The sequence below is a fragment of the Pseudophryne corroboree genome, chromosome 1 (assembly GCF_028390025.1).
Source record: "Pseudophryne corroboree isolate aPseCor3 chromosome 1, aPseCor3.hap2, whole genome shotgun sequence".
NCBI lineage: Eukaryota > Metazoa > Chordata > Amphibia > Anura > Myobatrachidae > Pseudophryne > Pseudophryne corroboree.
Genome location: NC_086444.1, coordinates 385,477,539 through 385,498,452, shown reverse-complemented (window position 1 = coordinate 385,498,452; position 20,914 = coordinate 385,477,539). Strand labels below are relative to the sequence as shown.

Here is a 20,914-nt window from a genome sequence, read left to right as displayed (position 1 = left end):
TAATTTGTTTTTCTTTGTTTCTCTTATAACCACGAGACATAAATAATTTTTCAACTCATATCCTACAGACAAACGTATATATTTTTTCTTGTTTAGATGTAGTAAGCTTTACAAATAAAACTCTTTCTGCTTGAGGGATGAAATGTGATTTGATGTAATTTTTGGTGATGTTGTGTTTTATGCTGTGCACTTCTTAAAGACACAGACTGTGAGAGTGTTGCTTTGTTTATGACAGCAAAGAACACAGTGCTTTGAGGAACCACAGCTTAGATACCACCCAAGGCGAATATAAAATCAAACACTGGTATAATGCCAAGGGTACAATTCCATTTTTAATGTTCAGTGTTTGTAGATTAAAGCTGCTCTTTAAGTAGTATTAACACCAATACTTGATTCTTTTGGGCTAAAATAAGAGCTTCAATATGTAGGATGTTTTACATCTTTAATTTAACTAGATATAATTGTTTCATTTTAAGATAACAATTTTTTTGGCTCTTCTTTGTTTAAATGTTCAAACAATTGAGAAGAAAAACTATTCTGATCATTAGCATTACCAAAAAATAAAGATATCGCAGTCAAAAAAATTCCCATTACGGCTATGCATGCACTGAATATCGGGCCTAATTCAGACCTGATAGTAGATGTGCTAGAAAAAGCATATCTATGATCAATTTCTGTGACATGTGGGGGGAACGTCAATTACTTTGCCATTCGAGTAGCCCTCTGCCTGCGCAGCCTAGCTGTGAAGGCAGATGGTTACCCGCTATGTTAAGGGTCAAAGCAGCTGCATGTGATGTCACGCAGCTGCGGCAGTCCTCCCCGCAAATGGTCCGGACATGACTGTGTTGTCCGGACTATGTTCCTAAAACGGATCAACGACGCCCTGTTTCTCCTGCCCCCCCCCCCCCCAGGTCTTAAACTGCGATCTAAAGAGAATGCAGGAATAAATAAATATCTCACTGCGCTTATCTCCTTGATAGGTAGTGCCTATATATTATGGGGATTTAACCAGTATATTTATAAATCTTTCCCAGTATTCTATGGAAATATCCACAAACTGCTAAATTGGTGTCAGTAAAAAGGCAATTATTATATTATACAATATAGAAAAATTATAAAATAATTGGCCTAATACCGGTATACAACTCAAACACAATAGACAATACACACACCAAACACAATTGTGTATATTACGTGGGAATAGATACACATTAAAGCGGATTACTCGTCCCCATACACAATGCAATTTCAATCCCCATATGAGGTGAAGTCCAGGTGCAACAATGTGACACAGGTGTTTTTAGTCTTTGTTTTCAGCCTTCGTTCAGTTTAAAAACCACTGTACTTTCACTATAAAGTCCAATATATTAGGGTATATTATTGCCTGGCCAGTGCTTTCATAGATGATTCTGCACGGTACTGGCATGTGTCCAAAACTTTAGAAAAGTCAGGGTATAGAGAATCCAGGAGTCTGCTGGCAGACTAGACCACTTGTGCTGGAATCTGGAATCGACCGGTTTCGCCTACTCACAGGCTTCATCAGGATTCCTGATGAAGCCTGTAAGTAGGCGAAACCGGTCGATTGCATATACACTGTACCAGCCATAATACTCTGTTAACTTTTGGGCTCCTTGGCTGGACTCCCCATATCATTCTGTTATACAGTGGCGCAACTATAAATTAGACGCCCCCTGTCCAAAAAACTTTAGTAGCCCCCCTTCAGCATGGTACCTGCTCATTGTCAGAGGTTCTGACCATTGTCATGGGATCTCCCTCGGCCGCCACTGCCGTGGGTTAGCGGTGCCGTCACGCCTGCCCCCATTGAAAATGTCCTTCTCATTGTGAGGGGTTCTGCTCATTGTCAGGATATTCCCCACTCCGGCAACTGAGGCGAGTGTGTGGTCCTGTTGCGCCTGCCCCCATTAAAAAGTTCCCACCCAAAATGGCAACCTCCTCCTCTAGCATACTTAATAATTGTCTCCTCTTAGGCACTGGCCATTTTGGGAGGGACATTTTCAATGGGGGCAGGTGTAATGGCACTGCAGACAAGTATCTCCTTGTCCAGGCAGTAGCGTAGCAATAGTCCACGCAGACCCCCAGTGCCCACAAGCCACCTAGCACCTCCAAGCCACAGCAGGGTGTGCGGGGGCTATTGATGCGCCACTGCTGTTATATCTGCAGACGCTTTATTCATGAACCCCGGCCCACCGCCGATCCCCTAATATGTCCCTTTAATGCTAATACTGATACTAATACTGGTTTTTTTTTTTTATTAAGCCCACTGGATATCCCAATTTCCTGCTTTGCTAATGTAGACTTCTTGTCATGTTCCCACTATTCTTCGACTTGTAAAACGCATTGTAAAGCTACTGTAGTACTATGCTGTATTGCCAATATATATGCTTAGACACAATATAATTCCTGGAATCCATTTGATTGAAATTGGAATTAACAATTAAAAAAAAAGTGATATAAAGAGCAGAGTCATGTGGTAAGCATGTTTATATGGGATTCAGTCAGAATCCCGGCAGTCAAAATATGCTAGCCAGAATCCCAACACAGGTGAGAATGCCAGCGCCGGGCTCCCGACACAGGTGAGAATGCCAGCGCCGGGCTCCCGACATTGATTACTATCCTGGCACCGGAATCCCAACCGTCGGGATCCCAAACGAGGATGTAACGGGCCGTGAGAGATGTAAGCCAGGAAGGTGGGGGGCTGTCAGGTTTAGGCTGCGGGTGGAGGGGTGGGGTTAGGGCCCGTGGGGGGAGGTGTAGGGTTAAAACGCAGGGGAGGCAGGGTTAGGTTTAGGCTGCGGGGAGGGGGGTTTAGGGTTAGGCACCACCGCGGTGGGTTAGGGATAAGCTGCATCAGGCTGCGGGAAAGGTGGGTTAGGGTTAGCAGTAGGAATTACTCCCTGTCTGTATTTTAACAGCTGGCATCTCCACCATCAGCATCCCGACAACAACCCATCATATTCACACTTGTCTTCATGACTTAGTACTGCCAGCTTTCAGGATTAGACAGGACTATATGAAGAACTGGCTTATCTGTTCCATATGTGTATATAAAAATAATGCAGAAGACACGCTGACACAAATAATATTACTGCTGTATTCACAAATAGCTTTTTCTTTGTAAAAATACAAGTACATGTCTTTGTGAAGTCTTATTCTAGTAAAAGACTGAAGGAGACATTACACATACTGAGCACAAAAGAAAAGATCCTTTACTTTCTAAACTGTCCCTTATTCAGTAATAGGAATTGCTTTTAATGCTACCGACCTACTACATCATCCTCAATCAAGTCATAAAGCAGGGTGGAATGAAATAAGATGTATTCTTCTATAAGGCACTGTGGATCACTCCTCTGAGTACTGGTTTTAGCATCAAGAATAGAAAACTAATTCCAGCATAATATTATACAACTTCAAATGCTTCCCCATAAAGCTGAAACATATTTTAAAAGCTTTCTCATCTGAAGCATATGGTAAAGTAACCTTGTGCAAAAAGTGCTGTAAACATATGTAGCTATAAATTTAAGTGGTATGAATTTAATATGGTCTGACTTACGCGCAGTATATTTCAAAGTTAACAAAAGGAAAAAAGAATAATTCACACTCACTTCCGAGCTTGTGGTCAATACAATGAAAGCCAGGCAAGAAGCTGTCATTGTAATTTGTGATCACTTTAAGAGGTACACTGGTGTAAATGACTCAGAGGGGTGAAGGGGAAGCTCACCGGCACCAGAGTGTATCGGTAAGCCTGCTAGATGCAGCTGCAGGTGTACGGTAGCATTGAGCAGTATGGCAGATTTTGCCCACATGATTTTGAGACACAATTTATATCTCTACAGCTCCTTGAATCATTGTAGGATATTGATCCAGTTGATATCTCAAATATTGGATGTGGGAAGCAATTTGTTTTCTTTCCCTTGTGAAACATAAATGGTAAATGTTACACACTGGGGTCTTTTCTGTTTCTGTATCGCAATCAATGTAAACATCTAACCAAGGACAGCTTGAAATTAACAGCTCTACAGAAATACAGTTTTACTTTGGTTAAATCCAGCACTACTAAAAACACTTCTCCAACCTTTCACACAACAGGCAGAGAGAAAACTTTGTGGGGAAATAGTGTTTCCCTTTATCTTCATTATCCATACTTGCCTACACTCCGGGAATGGCCGGGAGGCTCCTGTAAATCGGGTAGCCCTCTCAGCCCCTGGAAAGGTGGGCAAGTCTCCCACTTTCCCTGGCAGCTCCCGGCACCCCCCATGGGCCGCCCACAGCAGAGAACAAGTGGGCAGTCCGACAGGATACGACGATGCGATTCTCACTGAATCGCATCATCATAGTCCCGCCCCCATGCTCTGCAGTTCCTGTTTTCTAGGCACTGTATAGCAGGGACACGATGACGTGATCGTGATGCCACGCCCCCAGACTGCCCACACCCCCGGACTGCCCACCTCCCACACTGACCACGACCCCGATGACCCACCTCACCTCCGGCCACACCCCCATTAGCCTGCCATGCTGCCTCCTCCCAGAGGTTGCAAGGTAGGCAACCATGTCATAATCATTGCCCCTAACCAAAATGAAATAATAAGGCAGTGGGGCCATGGACTAGTACATGTAAAGCTGATAGCCTGCCAATACAGAACTGCATATCAGAGTACTGACAGCCATTCGCTGTGTGGAAGCATGTGAAGAGACGGAGCGGGACCACTGGAGGAGTAAGTTAGGATTTTCTTATTCCTGTGAATGGGTGGGTAGGGGCCTGAGTGCATTGCTTTCCCCAGGGCCTACTATGCTGTTAAGATGGCCCTGCTGCATGTGAGACATTAACGATGGACTGTGGCAGTGGAAAGGTAATCTCTGTTTCCCCACATAGATTTCTAGGTATCCGGATGATAGATCTACAATGTCTAGGTAGACAGTCAATAGGTCAACACAATAAGGTCAACATGCATTACGTCGACAGGTACAAAAGGTCGACAGTGCTTAAGGTCGAAAGCATGTTTTGGTTTGTTTTTTAAATCTTCTATATCGCACCCAGAATTCTATGCCCAGTACTGCACTGTTTCCATAGCATACTAGTGGTTAGTACTACAGCAACTATGTAAAAGGTGTATAGACACCATCTGTCTCTGAGATACCGGCAAGGCCATCAAGATGCATTAAAAAATGTATTAATAGCATAATCACTTGGACTACAGTATGTTCTTGTTTCTATTGCAGATGGCTGTTAACCCTCTTCACATCTCTTTGTGGGTATTCTAATGCTCTGATTTACTACAATTAAGTTCTAACATCTGGCCCAACTAATTAATTACACAGTGATGTAACTTTAAAGATAAACAAAATGTGATACAACAGGCTCTAAGAGCCAACAAACACCTCTTAAAATGTATACATAAAAGGAGAGAGAGGGCATGATAACTCAGTACTATAAACAACATACATACCTCCCAACTGTCCCAATTTTTGAAGGACAGTCCCGTGATTTTAGGACTGTCCCACTGTTCCACCCGCGGGCCGCAGTGTCCTGCAGTGAGGGGCGCAGTTGGAAGGGTCCTGTCACTAGCAGCAAGCAGTGGTGAATAGACGCTATGCGCAGTGACGGAACTACCGCCAGTGCAGGCAGTGCCTTGCACTGGGGCCCGCCACTCTCCAGGGGCCCAAAGCCAGAGCGGCATGTAATGAGTCAAACTGACTCATTACATGACGCCTGGCTGCCACTGTGTGCCGCCGCCGAGGAGAGGAGCGTACCGATTACGGAGGGGGGGGGGGGGGTGAAGGAGGAGGAGGGAGGTGGAGGAGGGAGCAGCAGCAGCGCTGTGTAATTGGTGGAGGCGATGCTGCTGCTGGCCCTCTCCTTCACCATAGGCTGCCCTCCGCCGCTGTGAATGCTGGGATGCGCTTCCCAGCATACACAGCGACCTGGTGTAGTGGTGCTACCGTGTGGCGTAATTTGAATAATGGAGACTACTGTGCACCGTTATATGAATTGGTATTATTTTGTGGCCACATTCCTTCCCCACGAAGCCACGCCCCTATTTTACGGCGCGCACTGCCCCTGTTTTGCCTGGAGTGGGGGGGGGGGGGGCTCCGATGCCGTTTCTTGCACACAGCGCTAAAATGTCTAATTACAGCACTGTTGCTAGGTATCCATTTCCCTGGCCCTGAGCAGATCCCCCTCACCAGATCCTCTCCAGGGGTGAGGGGGTGGACTTGTATGGGATGAGGGGGCAAAGCATTTTGTCGCACATGGGCCCACCGCTCGTTAGTTCCGCCACTGGCTATACGCATGCTCACAGTGTCTATTCATGGGAGACACAAGGATTGGGGGCATGTAAGCAGCTCACAGAATGCTTGGCATGCCCCCTCAGTGATTAAAATGGGGCGTGGCTCATGAGCGCACCACTTCCATGAAGCGACACCCACTTTCCCATAGCCCATGACCCCTTTTTGGACTCCTGCATTGCCTGAACCAGATGTTGGGAGGTATGAACATATCTTATATGGTACTAGCAAAACATGATGTAACTGACTAGATATAGAATTAGACAGATTAGAACAAATATTTATTTTCTATGGCAGTAGCTCCCAAACTTTCTTGAGTTACGACACCCTAGAGTATCAGTATTTTTTTTTCATGGTACCCCTAGGCATAAAATAGGATTTTAATTACCTGCCGGTAAATCCTTTTCTCGTAGTCTGTAGAGGATACTGGCAATCCATTTAGTACCATGGGGTATAGACGGGTCCACTAGGAGCCTTGGGCACTTTAAGAATTTGATAGTGTGCGCTGGCTCCTCCCTCTCTGCCCTTCCTACCAGACTCAGTCTAGGAAACTGTGCCCGGAGGAGACCGTCATACTTTGAGAGAAGGATAGATAAGGAAAGTGGTGAGATTACAAACCAGCACACACAGAACAAGAGGAAAGCCATGCTAACCAAACTTGACAACCAGGAACAGCAACAGCTGAACCAACCAGAATACTTAACTAAGTAACAGTGCAGGAAAACGAAGCACAGGTTGTGCGCCCAGTATCCCCTACGGACTACGAGAAAAGGATTTACCGGTAGGTAATTAAAATCCTATTTTCTCTTACGTCCTTGGGGATACTGGGAATCCATTTAGTACCATGGGGAAGTACCAAAGCTCCCAAACTGGGTGAGAGAGTGCTGAGGGGTCTGCAGAACTGATTGACCAAACTGAAGGTCCTCAGAGGCCAAGGTATCAAACTTGTAAAACTTTGCAAACGTGTTCGAACCCGACCAAGTAGCTGCTCGGCAAAGCTGTAAAGCCGAGACACCCCGGGCAGCCGCCCAAGAAGAACCCACCGACCTAGCAGAGCGGGCCTGTACAGATTTTGGAACCGGCAATCCTGACGTGGAATAAGCATGCTGGATAGTGGGCCTGATCCAGCGTGCAACAGACTGCTTTGAAGCAGGACACCCAATTTTATTGGGATCATAGAGAACGGACAGCGAGTCCGATTTCCTGTGACGAGCTGTTCTCTTTACATACACCTTCAAAGCCCTCACAACATGCAAAGACTTTGAAGTAGCAGAGGTGTCCGTAACAGCCGGAACCACAATAGTTTGGTTGATGCAAAACGTGGACACCACTTTAGCAAAAAACGATTCTGAGTTCAGCTCTGTCCTCATGGAAAATTAAGTAGGGACTCTTGTGAGACAACGCCCCTAGCTCCGACATACATCTTGCTGTAGCCAAGGCCAACAGTGGGACGGTCTTCCATGTAAGGTACTTTACGTCAACCTCCTGTAACGGTTCAAACCAGTCTGATTGGAGGAACTGCAGCACCAAATTGAGATCCCACAAGGTGCCGTGGGAGGCACAAAGCAGAGGCGGAACTACCGCCAGTGCAACCAGTGCGTTGCACTGGGGCCCGCCTCTGTCCAGGGGCCCAAAGCATGTAATGAGTCAAACTGACTCATTACATGCCACTGTGCGCTGCAGGCAACCGCTGCCCACAGCGCACAGCCGCCCGGAGAGAGGAGAGGAGCAGCGGTACGGGGGAGAAGGAGGAGGAGGGAGCCGCAGCAGCGCTTTACTACTGGTGGAGGCGCTGCTGCTGCTGCCCCTCTGCTTCACTATAGGCTGTCTTCCGAGAACAGCCTATAGTGAAGCAGAGGGGCAGCAGCAGCAAAGCATTTTGTCGCACCAGGGCCCACCGCTCGCTAGTTCTGCCACTGGCACAAAGGTAGGCTGGATGTGCAGAACACCTTTCAAGAATGTCTGGACCTCAGGGAGAGAAGCCAACTGTTTCTGAAAGTAAATAGACAAGGCGTAAGCCCACATGCACTCCCGATAAAAAGCAGGAGACGTCCCAGATGAAATTCCACTGCAGAATATTGTTTGCTCTCACACCAAGAGACATACTTCTTCTATATACGGTGGTAATGTTTAGACGTTACCCCCTTTCTGGCTTGGATCATAGTTGGAATGACCCTGTCAGGAATCCCTCTCCTGGCTAGAATCAGCCGTCCAACTTCCATGCCGTTAAACGTAGCCACGGTAAGTCTTGATAGCCACGGCTCGTCGATTAGCATCTCAGGAAGATCCACGTACCAGGCCCTCCGAGGCCAGTCCGGAGCAATGAGGATTGGTTGAACCTTTTCCATTTTTATTCTCTTTAGAATTCTCGGGATCAGAGGAAGTGGAGGAAACACGTACACCAGCTGGTAGACCCACGGAGTTGTCAGAGCGTCTACCGCCACTGCTTATGGGTCTCTCGAGCTGGAACAATACCGCTTGAGCTTCTTGTTGAGTCGAGACGCCATCATGTCGATCCGTGGATATCCCCACCGACGTGTCAACCACCGGAACACCTCTGGGTGGAGGCCCCACTCGGATGTAGGTCGTGTCTGCTGAGGAAGTCTGCTTCCCAGTTGTATAATCCCGGAATGAAAACCGCCGACAACGCCACGGCATGTTTTTCCGCCCAGGGGGGAATGCTTGACACCTCTGAAATTGCTGCTCTGCTTTTCGTTCCGCCCTGTCAGTTTATTTACGTTACCGCTGCTACATTGTCTGACTGGACTTAAATGGCCTGATTCCGAAGAAGAGATGAGGCCTGCAGAAGGGCGTTGTAGATTGCCCTGAGTTCCAAGATGTTTATTGGAAGGACGACTTCCCGACTTGACCATCTTCCTTGAAACTGCACCCCCTTGGTGACTGCTCCCCAACCTCTGAGGCTTGCGTCTGTGGTTAGCAGAATCCAATTCTGAATCCTAAATCTCCGACCCTCAACAAGGTGAGATGTCTGTAGCCACCACAGAAGGGAGATTCTGGCTCTTGGCGACAGACAGATCCTCTGGTGCATGTGAAGATGCGAACCGGACCATTTGTACAACAGATCCAGCTGGAAACCTTCCGTACTGAAGCACCTTGTAAGGGGCCACCATTTTCCCCAAAGGCGAATGCCCAGATGGACCGAAATCCGGGCTAGCTTCAGGACAGTCCGAACCATCGACTAGATTACCATAGCCTTCTCCAAGGGAAGGAACACTCTCTGAGACTCTGTGTCCAGTATCATTCCCAGGAAAGGAAGCCTTGTTGTAAGTTTCAGGTAGGATTTTGATAAGTTCAGAATCCACCCGTGATCCAGGAGTAGTCTGGTTGAGAGGCCAATGCTGTCCAACAACCACTCCCTGGATGGTGCATTTATCAGAAGATTGTCCAGGTATGGAATTAAGTTCACTCCCTGTTTGCGGAGTAGAAACATCATCTCTGCCATCACTTTGGTGAACACCCTCGGTGCCGTGGAGAGACCAAATGGCAGGGCCTGGTACTGGTAGTGACAGTCCTGCAGTGCCAACCGTAGATAATATTCTGGTTTGCGTGGCTTACCTCTAGCGCCTCTGGTGGCTGTAGAGGAACCGCTGGTTTTGCCCTTAAAATTGGCAGTCCGAATGGACTGTAGATTAGGTCCTGAGTAGGCCTTCCTGGCTGGGGGAGCTGCAGAAGGAAGATATGTGGACTTACCCGCAGTAGCTTTGGAGATCCATTTGTCTAGTTCATCTCCAAATAAGGCCTCTCCTGTGAAAGGTAGGCCTTCCACGCCTTTCCTGGAGTTCACATCAGCAGTCCACTGGCGTAGCCATAAGCCTCTGCGTGCTGACACTGCCATAGCAGTGGTGCGTGCATTAAGCAAGCCTATTTCTTTTATGGCTTCCACAATAAAGTACGCAGAGTCCTGTATATGTTGCAGGAGTTAAATAATCTCCCCCTGAGGCAAGGTATCAAACCCCTCATTTAGGTTACCCGACCATTTGGCGATGGCCTTAGTACTCCTCCCACATGCTATAGTGGGTCTCTGGGCCACCCCAGCAGCTGTATACAAAGATTTGAGTGTAGTCTCAATTCTACGATCAGCCGTGTCTTTTAGGGAGGCTGCACCCGGGACAGGCAATACAATTTTCCGTGACAGCCTGGATACTGATGCATACACTATCGGTGGATTCTCCCATTTTTTCCTATCCTCAGGCGGTAAAGGAAAAGATGATTGCAACCTTTTAGGGATTTGAAATTTCCTATCAGGATTAACCACCAGTTTTTAAAACAAGGGCCCTCATTCCGAGTTGATCGGTCGCAAGGCGAATTTAGCAGAGTTACACACGCTAAGCCGCCGCCTACTGGGAGTGTATCTTAGCATCTTAAAATTGCGACCGATGTATTCGCAATATTGCGATCACAAACTACTTAGCAGTTTTAGAGTAGCTCCACACTTACTCTGCCTGTGCGATCAGTTCAGTGCTTGTCGTTCCTGGTTTGACGTCACAAACACACCCAGCGTTCGCCCAACCACTCCCCCGTTTCTCCGGCCACTCCTGCGTTTTTTCCGGAAACGGTAGCGTTTTCAGCCACACGCCCATAAAACGCTGTGTTTCCGCCCAGTAACACCCATTTCCTGTCAATCACATTACGATCGCCGGAGCGAGGAAAAAGCCGTGAGTAAAAATACTATCTTCATAGCAAAGATACTTGGCGCAGTCGCAGTGCGAATATTGCGCATGCGCACTATGCGGAATTTCACTGCGATGCGATGAAAAATACCGAGCGAACGACTCGGAATGAGGGCCAAGGTATTTTGGGGGATATTTCCTAAGCAGTGATAAGAGTGGAGAAGTGAGCCAGTGGAGAAGTATGCAAATTATAGATGTTACCTCAGTGCTGATTGGTTGCCATGAGCAACTTCTCCACTGGCTCACTTCTCCGCTCTTATCACTGCTTAGTAAATGTCCCCCTTAGTTCCTTTGACACAGGAAAAGTGGCTGAGGATTTCTTTTTTATATTAAAATAAGATTCCTCAGTCTCTTCTGTCACCTTATCATGTATATGCAGAACTTCTCTGATAGCCTCTATGAGAGCCTCTATTCCCTGTGACAGAGTATCCTCCCCCATCTCTGAGTCCACCTCCCCCTCCTCCATGTCTGACCCTTCATCATCAGAATCAGACTGCAGGATATGGGCCAAAGAATGTTTTTGCGGACAAATGGCCGGGTACTGAGACGCTGGTTTGGGTACTGAGTCTCTTTTCATAAACTCAGTCACCGATTATCTTAAGTATTGTGTTTCTTTCTCATTATCGGACAATTTAGTAGAAATATTGGAAATCATTGCCTTAATGGAGTCCAGCCAAGATGGCTCTGCCTCGCTAGCCTGGAAAGGTACACTGCACTGAGTACACAGTAGTGAACCCCCTGGAGAAAAAGAACACTGTGCCTTACATGAAATACACTCTTTGTCTGACATACTGCGACAGTGACAGCACACACACACACACACACACACACACACACACACGAAAAGCTTAAATGCACAATTAACCCACAAAGAGCCCTTCTAGGGAGACATAGAGATAGTATGGAGCCAGCATACAGCGCCCTTACTGCTAATGCCAACCTTAGGCAGGTCGCAGACTAAGTACCTAGATTAGGGACTCAGTACACTAATAATCGCTCCACCGTGCTATGACCCTCTGGTACCGCTGAGGTAATCTGGAGTCTCTCCGGAGGAGCTGCGTGTCCCTGTCAGTCAGCGTCTGTGTCCACTGCAGAGGGAAAATGGCGCTGGTGAGCTGCTGGATACTCTCATAGTGAAGCCCCGCCCCTTCAATGGCGCGCGGTCTTCCCGCTCTTTTTTTTATACTGGCTGAGGTAATTTTGTGCCTAAAATGGAGTCAGCCCCCTTTAAGTCTGTAATGCCAGTCTAGGTACTGTGTACACTATAGTGTACTGAGACTCAGTTCGCCCCCTCAGAAGCTGTGCGTCTGCACTGTGTACTGAGTCTGGAGACCCAGCCGTCCCATGTAGAAGCCATGCATCTCCATACTCTCATGCCGCCATAATGGCTGGTGACCCGCTAAACGGGATGCCAGCTTAGTACCCAACACTCTTCTTTCTTCTGGCTCTGTTAGGGGTGGCAGCGTGCAGCGGGAATGTACGCTCGTCGTGGTGGGGCTTGCGAATAGTTCCCTCAGGAGCTAGTGTCCTGTCAGCAGGGAACGGGACCATTAACACTTCAAGAGGTTGGGCCGTTCCCTCCCCTAAGTCCCACGAAGCAGGCAGGCTGGTGCCATCCAGTCCTGCCTGAAAATAACAAACATATAAAATAAATGCAGAAAATTCTTCAGGAGCTTCCAGCGACATGACTGGCTCCTCCGGGCACATTTTCTAAACTGAGCCTGGTAGGAGGGGCATAGAGGGAGGAGCCAGTGCACACTATCAAATTCTTAAAGTGCCCATGGCTCCTAGTGGACCTGTCTATACCCCATGGTACTAAATGGATTCCCAGTATCCCCAACAATGTAAGAGAAAGTTTCTTATTGAAGATTTCAGCAAAAATGAATACATTAATTGTGTTTATATTTCACCCATAGGTTCAGTTATCTGGTGGTTGTGTTCCGTTTGTCCACATATTTTTTTATTGGAAGCCACCAGCACTGACCATAAATAATTTGATTTGATCCTGGCTGGACCACCAACCCGTGGCACCCTTGCAAGTGCTCCGCTGTGTCACAGCACCCAGTTTAGAAACCACTGTTCCATGGGTAACAGCCCATTTGATGTACTTGTACAATGTCATCAGATAAACATTCTGGTCTATTAGTTCTACTAAAAACATACACATTACAAAATATTTTTTCTTCTGATGGCTTAAGATTTGAAGTGTCATTTATCTGCATATAGAATACACTAGTATTACTTTTGCTGCCAACTGATTTTAGACAATAGTGTAAAAAATTATGTGGAAGTTGTTATTACACTGCAGGGACGTGCAGTCAGGGGAGGCAGGGGAGGCAGTGCCTCCCCTGTCATTCCTGATTAAAAGAATACAAAGAAGATAGTTATGGCACATATTGTGTGTCATAAGTATCTTTTTTATATCATGTTAATGTTTTTACAAGTAAAATTGCTTTGTAAAAGCTTTTGTGCGGCACCGAGAACAGTGCCTCCCGCTGTGCACTGTAAGTGGGCGGAAGCAGGGGGCGGGGTCATGGAAAGGGCTGTAAAAGCCCATTGAAAATAGTAATGCAAGCGGCACCTATGTAAGTGCCGCAGAACAGCAGGGGCATTGTGATTGGGCAGCACTGACAGTGACTATTTCCGGCTGTGACTGCCAGTGCTGTACGGGGGAACATCTAAACGACCTGCACAGAATGGAAGCGTCTGGAGCAGCCAGCGTCTGGTAAGTGGACGAGTCAGTGTGTGTGTGTGTGTCTGACTCGATCTGTCCCAGCGTCTCTGTCTCCTAGGCCCCGCTGTCAGTGCCCCCTGCCCGTCCGGCATTAACACCCCCGCTCTCCGTCCGCGGCGGCAGTGTAACAACTACTGCTGCGCCGCGGCCAGTTTGTGATAGCAGCGCAGCGGAAGGCTTTCATAGCCCTCCCTGCGCCGCATACTCACTGGGACCCGGCGCCTTCTCCCCCACGTGTGATGTCACTGCCACCGCCACCTGGCGCGCCCAGATCCCTGGACTCCACATCCCAGCACCTGACCAAAGTGATGGAGAAGGAACGGGCAGAGCGGGTGCCGCTGCGGGGAGGTGATGTTTGGACGCCGCACAGATATTACAGGTGAGTGCTTTACTGTTGCTTCTCCCGGCCTATGCCCTCCCTATCGCCCAACATCTCTCTATGCCCTCCCTACCACCCCTCATATCTAGGCTCTCCCTAACGCCCTACATCTTTATACCCTCTCTACCGCCCCACGTCTCTATGCCCTCCCTACCGTCCCGCGTCTCTATGCCTTCCCTACCGTCCCGCGTCTCTATGCCCTCTTTACCGCCGCGCGTCTCTATGCCCTCTTTACCACCGCGCGTCTCTATGCCTTCCCTACCACCCTGCGTCTCTATGCCCTCCCTACCGCCCTGCGTCTCTATGCCCTCCCTACCGCCCTGCATCTCTATGCCCTCCCTACCGCCCTGCGTCTCTATGCCCTCCCTACCGCCCTGCGTCTCTATGCCTTCCCTACCGCCCTGCGTCTCTATGCCCTACCTACCGCCCTGCGTATCTATGCCCTCCCTACCGCCCTGCGTCTCTATGCCTTCCCTACCACCCTGCGTCTCTATGCCCTACCTACCGCCCTGCGTCTCTATGCCCTACCTACCGCCCTGCGTCTCTATGCCCTACCTACCGCCCTGCGTCTCTATGCCTTCCCTACCACCCTGCGTCTCTATGCCTTCCCTACCACCCTGCGTCTCTATACCCTCCCTACCGCCCTGCGTCTCTATGCCCTCCCTACCGCCCTGCGTCTCTGCCTTCCCTACCACCCTGCGTCTTATGCCCTCCCTACCACCCTGCGTCTTATGCCCTCCCTACCACCCTGCATCTCTATGCCCTCCCTACCACCCTGCATCTCTATGCCCTCCCTACCGCCCTGCGTCTCTATGCCTTCCCTACCGCCCTGCGTCTCTATACCTTCCCTACCACCCTGCGTCTGTATACCTTCCTTACCACCCTGCGTCTGTATGCCCTCTTTACCGCCCCGCGTCTCTATGCCCTTTTTACCGCCCCGCGTCTCTATGCCCTCTTTGCCGCCCCGCATCTCTATGCCCTCCCTACCGCGCCGCGTCTCTCTGCCCTCCCTACCGCCCCGTGTCTATATACCCTCCCTACGGCCCCACGTCTCTCTATGCTGTCAATGCCGCCCTGCGTCTCTCTATGCCCTCCCTGCCAGGACAGTCGGGAAGTATGTAATAGGTCTTGCAGAAATTTAACTCCAGGCCCATGAGGATCTTAATCTGGCACTGTGTAGGGATACACACTACATGTGTAAGGCAGGTGAGACCTCTCCTCTCCCGTATAGCTCCCTGCAGCCCAGCTCATTACCAGTTCATTAGTAGCCTAGAAATTATTAATAGGAACCACAGGCAGAGCCGCGGAGAACATGAAACTAGCATTTCTGCCTGAAAATGTTTTTTTTTTTTTTAAATTGTGATCACTTTCCTCTCTCGACACTTCACCTCTGTTGCACCTCTATGCCAGATGCTCCGTCGGCTCTCTGTCCTTTGCAGAATCAATCCCCCTTCTCCCCCCTTCTCCCTCCCCCCTCTCGCTCTCTCTCCCCTCCCCTGTCTCTTTCTCCCCTCCCGTCTCTCTCTCTCTCTCCCCTCTCACTCCCCCCCTCTCACCCCCCTCCCTCTCTCTCTCTCCCCTCCTCTGGATTAGAATAAAGTTTGTAAGTATAATTTTAATTTTTACAGGTACCCCTAATGGATTCTACATGGACAAGTGGACGTGATCGGCGTGGGATGTAGGTAAGTAATCTCTCTCTCATTTTACAGGTACCCCTATTGGATTCTACTGGACAAGTGGACGTGACCGGCGTGGGATGTAGGTAAGTATGTGTGAGTGTGTAAGTGTGTGTTAATAAATTTTTACTTTCACGGTGTGTGTGTTGTGTTTTTATTTGGGTATTTTTGTTGTTGTAGAACTACAGGTACCAGCGGGCCCGTTATTTCCCTGCATGCTGGTACTTGAGGTTCTCCAAGTACCAGCAAGCGGGGGAGGCTTGCTGGGCCTTGTAGTTCCACAACAAAAAAACATTCCTTTGTTTTACACACTTATGGCTATCAGCCCGGCACCCACCGCCCAGGGGTGCTGGGGACAGCCTCGGGCTTCACCTCTGGCCCTTGGGTGCCTGGAGGGGGGGGGACCTCTTGATTTAAGGGGTCCCCACTCCTCCAGGGAACCCCGACCAGGGGTGACTAGTTGGGGGGGTAATGCCATGGCCGCAAGGACCTACATGAATGTGTCCCCCGGCTGTGGCATTATGTCCCTGGCTAGTGGAGCCCGGTGCTGGTTTTAAAAATATGGGGGACCCCTACATCTTTTGTCCCCCATGTTTTTGGAACCAGGACCGGACTGAGCCCGGTGCTGGTTGTCTAAATACGGGGAACCCCTGTCCAATTTTTTTCCCTGTATTTAAACAACCAGGACCGGCTCAAAGAGCCCGAGGCTGGTTATACTTAGGAGGGGGGACCTCACGCATTTTTTCCCCCATTTTTTAAATCATTCAGACCCTTTTCCATTAAGTTAATGGAAGCCCTGGACAGCAAAATTGCATTCATGTCCTCCTCCCACTCCCTTCCCAGTCCCAAACACTAATTTTATTTTTTTTCTATAAAAAAGTACAATATATCACAAGTATGATGAGCAGGCAGGCAGCGGGCATTGGCGTCATCAGACTGAGATGCAAATTAGTGGCGGAGGGCTGGGTCAGTTGATGGTGGGCGAATTTGTAAGCCATTGGTGGTGGCAGCGGGCATCGGCTCAGGGGCAGTAGTGGGCATTGGCTCGGCGGCGGTAGGGGTCATCGACAGGATTTGGCGGACATTATGGCTGTAGTGCCTCACCAGCCACTGACCTCACCGCACGCCACTGTTACACTGCATTCTATGTAACTAACTACAAATACAAACAGACAATTAAATGAATGCACATGTAAATGCTTAAATAGAGGGTAAATGAAAGCGCTAATTATTACATGTCATCCTTCAATCTTTATACACTTATTGTTCTGACAGCATTTCACAAGAATAGATGATACTCCTGCAGCGAGACAATGGAAGTCTGTTGCCATGCTGCCCCCTGCTTACTGGATTGTGGAAGTTTTACAGTGCAGCTTATGCTGGTTATAAGAGATCTCCGAGTGGATTTAAAATAAGAGGGTAATAAATCTTGCCTTTGACCTCATGCTTCCTCAGAGCAATTTACTTTTATATTCTTTTTTTTTTTCTTTCAGAACGAGGTACACAATGAGCTGAGAAAAGCCGCAGACACTATATATGTGCCAGGTTATATACTACGTATCCACTGCTAGAAACATGTAAATGATGAGGGTTTTGTTTTAAGGAATCTACGATTGCAAAGATTCTTAATCCCCATTGCAATTATTTTGGTGATTACAATGTCAGTACAGCATCAGAGGATTGTAACGTTTTCTTATATACAGTAGCTAGACAAAGGCTTCCTCGCACAGTATATACTGTTCTGCATTAGGCGCTGTAAGCAAGGAAACAAAAGGGGATGAGCAGGAGCGTGATGTCTGGGCCCTACAGCACAATGATGACACACGATCACAGTGTCATACCCTCCACAGTGTCTGCTCCAACCTTAGCCAGTATCTACCTGTATAAGGCAAATGATAATCGTATAATTATACATACATTCATTTTAGCCTCAGTATTTTCCAAGGCATGTAACTACCTGGATAATTTTATTATGAAACCATATTAAGTTTGAACATTAAAACTGTACATGGAATGCCAAGGATAGCTATGTCCTTCAGTTCATGTTATCATGGCCATAAACATCTCTTCAAATTCGCTTTTGATATTTTTGTAGCAGAAACTGTAAATTGTATATATTATTGTATATTGTATATATTATAACTATTATATTTTTAAGAGTAAGGATTATCATTCTGCGGGGCAGTACAGTTACATTTTATTATCAGTACCTGTCCTAGTGGAGACATACAAACGGGAGCCATACAAACACCACTCAATTAAAGGCAGCAATATATCTTTATAGGCCGCTGGAGCAACACCATGCAAACACTGGGCGGACACACAGACATCACACAGATGGCGCTGGGTCACAGTCCTACCCACAGGACCAGCACTACACAACAGCAATGTTAGCCACTGTGCCAACATACATGTACCTTAAAAGTCTCAAAACTGTTCTCCAAACACTGCTTTGTTATTGCGAATAAAGAATAAGATACACAAGACACAATGACAACTTACAATGATTTGCATCACTTGTTTAAGCTGCTCAACTTCAGGTTTAGCATATTAGTTTAATAAATTGCATTATGTGGGCTAAACACCATACAGCGCTTATGGGAAATAACTGTTTTGTTCCTGTAATATTTTACAAACGAGTATCATGTATTGCTTACTTCCCACAGATATGATAAAGCAATTAGAATATGACAATACCCCCTCCTCCCCTCATGCATGTATGTTATATTTGGTAGGTGTACACATTCAGAAACAATGTTACAGCTTTCTAACAGAAGAAATCAACTCAGTAGTTTCAGCTGCTCCTTGCACCACTGGCTATAAAATGAGAATGTGTAACAGTCTCTCTTGGTCAGTGACGCTGCGGCAAATCATTAAAGTGGTTAATGATACAGAAATGGCTGCCAAGCGCTGCTGGAAAACATGGTTTCATCAATGAGTTACAAGGCACATGAATGCCAAACAGCTCATCCAACACGGCCTTGAGGAATTCATGTCGCACTGGGCATGTGGGTAAACAGGCTCTAAAATTAGAGATGTGTGATTCCAAAGCATTTATTTCTGCTTTTCTATGTGCACATCTTGTACCTGTGTATATTACCCAAAATGCTGTATATCAATGTTATTTAAGCCTTCTCAGGAAAACCTTCCTTGTTGATAGCTTTCCTTTGCGGCAAATGTATGTATTCATTCTTGCATTGTGAGGCTAGCTGGCTCTGTCACTATCCAGACTACAATCTGAATAATGCCGCTTCACGGCCTCAGCCATCTGCAGTAACCACCCAAAAACATAAAGCCACAAGCAAACCAGAATTTTACTGTACAATGTAACCTACACAAAACAATAACAAACACACCATCTCTTGATCCTTAGAACACATATTGGTAAAATTGCCAAATATTGTTTACATAGCAAAAACATGTACATACAAGTGGTTTCGTGTACTAGACAATTTTAATATACTGTAAGAATAAAAGTGTATTACCACTTGAAATATCAGATTGTGTAGTAGATGTTAGAGATGAGCGGGTTCGGTTCCTCGGAATCCGAACCCGCCCGAACTTCAGCTTTTTTTACACGGATCCGAGCGACTCGGATCTTCCCGCCTTGCTCGGTTAACCCGAGCGCGCCCGAACGTCATCATGACGCTGTCGGATTCTCGCGAGGCTCGGATTCTATCGCGAGACTCGGATTCTATATAAGGAGCCGCGCGTCGCCGCCATTTTCACACGTGCATTGAGATTGATAGGGAGAGGACGTGGCTGGCGTCCTCTCCATTTAGATTAGAAGAGAGAGAGTGAGATTGAGACAGAGACACTTGATTTACTGGAGCTTAGGAGTACTAGAGAGTGCAGAGTTTACTAGTGACTGACCAGTGACCACCAGTGCAGTTTTATTTAATATAATCCGTTCTCTGCCTGAAAAAAACGATACACAGTGACTCAGTCACATACCATATCTGTGCTCAGCCCAGTGTGCTGCATCATCTATGTATAATATCTGACTGTGCTCACACAGCTTAATTGTGGGGGAGACTGGGGAGCAGTTATAGGTTATAGCAGGAGCCAGGAGTACATATTATTAAAATTAAACAGTGCACACTTTTGCTGCAGGAGTGCCACTGCCAGTGTGACTGACCAGTGACCTGACCACACTGACCACCAGTATAGTATACTATATTGTGATTGCCTGAAAAAGTTAAACACTCGTCGTGTGACTTGTGTGGTGTTTTTTTATTCTATAAAAAACTCATTCTGCTGACAGACAGTGTCCAGCAGGTCCGTCATTATATAATATATACCTGTCCGGCTGCAGTAGTGATATATATATATTTTTTATATCATTATTTATCATCCAGTCGCAGCAGACACAGTACGGTAGTTCACGGCTGTAGCTACCTCTGTGTCGGCACTCGGCAGTCCATCCATAATTGTATACCACCTACCCGTGGTTTTTTTTTTCTTTCTTCTTTATACATACTACATCTCATTATCATCCAGTCTATATTAGCAGCAGACACAGTACAGTACGGTAGTCCACGGCTGTAGCTACCTCTGTGTCGGCACTCGGCAGTCCATCCATAATTGTATACCACCTACCCGTGGTTTTTTCTTTCTTCTTTATACATACTACATTCTCATTATCATCCAGTCTATATTAGCAGCAGACACAGTACAGTACGGTAGTCCACGGCTGTAGCTACCTCTGTGTCGGCACTCGGCAGTCCATCCATAATTGTATACCACCTACCCGTGGTTTTTTTTTCTTTCTTCTTTATACATACTACATCTCATTATCAACCAGTCTATATTAGCAGCAGACACAGTACAGTATGGTAGTCCACGGCTGTAGCTACCTCTGTGTCGGCACTCGGCAGTCCATCCATAATTGTATACCACCTACCCGTGGTTTTTTTTTTCTTCTTTATACATACTACATCTCATTATCATCCAGTCTATATTAGCAGCAGACACAGTACAGTACGGTAGTCCACGGCTGTAGCTACCTCTGTGTCGGCACTCGGCAGTCCATCCATAATTGTATACCACCTACCCGTGGTTTTTTTTTCTTTCTTCTTTATACATACTACATCTCATTATCAACCAGTCTATATTAGCAGCAGACACAGTA

The 20,914-nt window shown here is 47.2% G+C and overlaps 1 protein-coding gene and 1 long non-coding RNA gene across 7 annotated transcripts in view; one reads left to right on the top strand and one right to left on the bottom strand.

Moving 5' to 3' along the window:
* TTC28 (tetratricopeptide repeat domain 28) overlaps positions 1 to 20,914 on the bottom strand; it is a 935,607-nt gene that overhangs the window by 52,043 nt on the left and 862,650 nt on the right. The window lies entirely within an intron of this gene.
* Positions 13,581 to 20,914, top strand: part of LOC134886810 (uncharacterized) — a 58,049-nt gene continuing 50,715 nt past the window's right edge. For 2 of the 3 annotated variants that reach the window (XR_010170895.1, XR_010170889.1), the window contains exons 1-3: positions 13,756 to 14,107; positions 15,736 to 15,789; positions 17,277 to 17,360. This is a non-coding gene — a long non-coding RNA (uncharacterized LOC134886810). Of the gene's footprint in view, positions 13,720 to 13,755; positions 14,108 to 15,735; positions 15,790 to 17,276; positions 17,361 to 20,914 lie in introns of those variants that run through there. The other variant, XR_010170901.1, reaches the window with a different exon arrangement.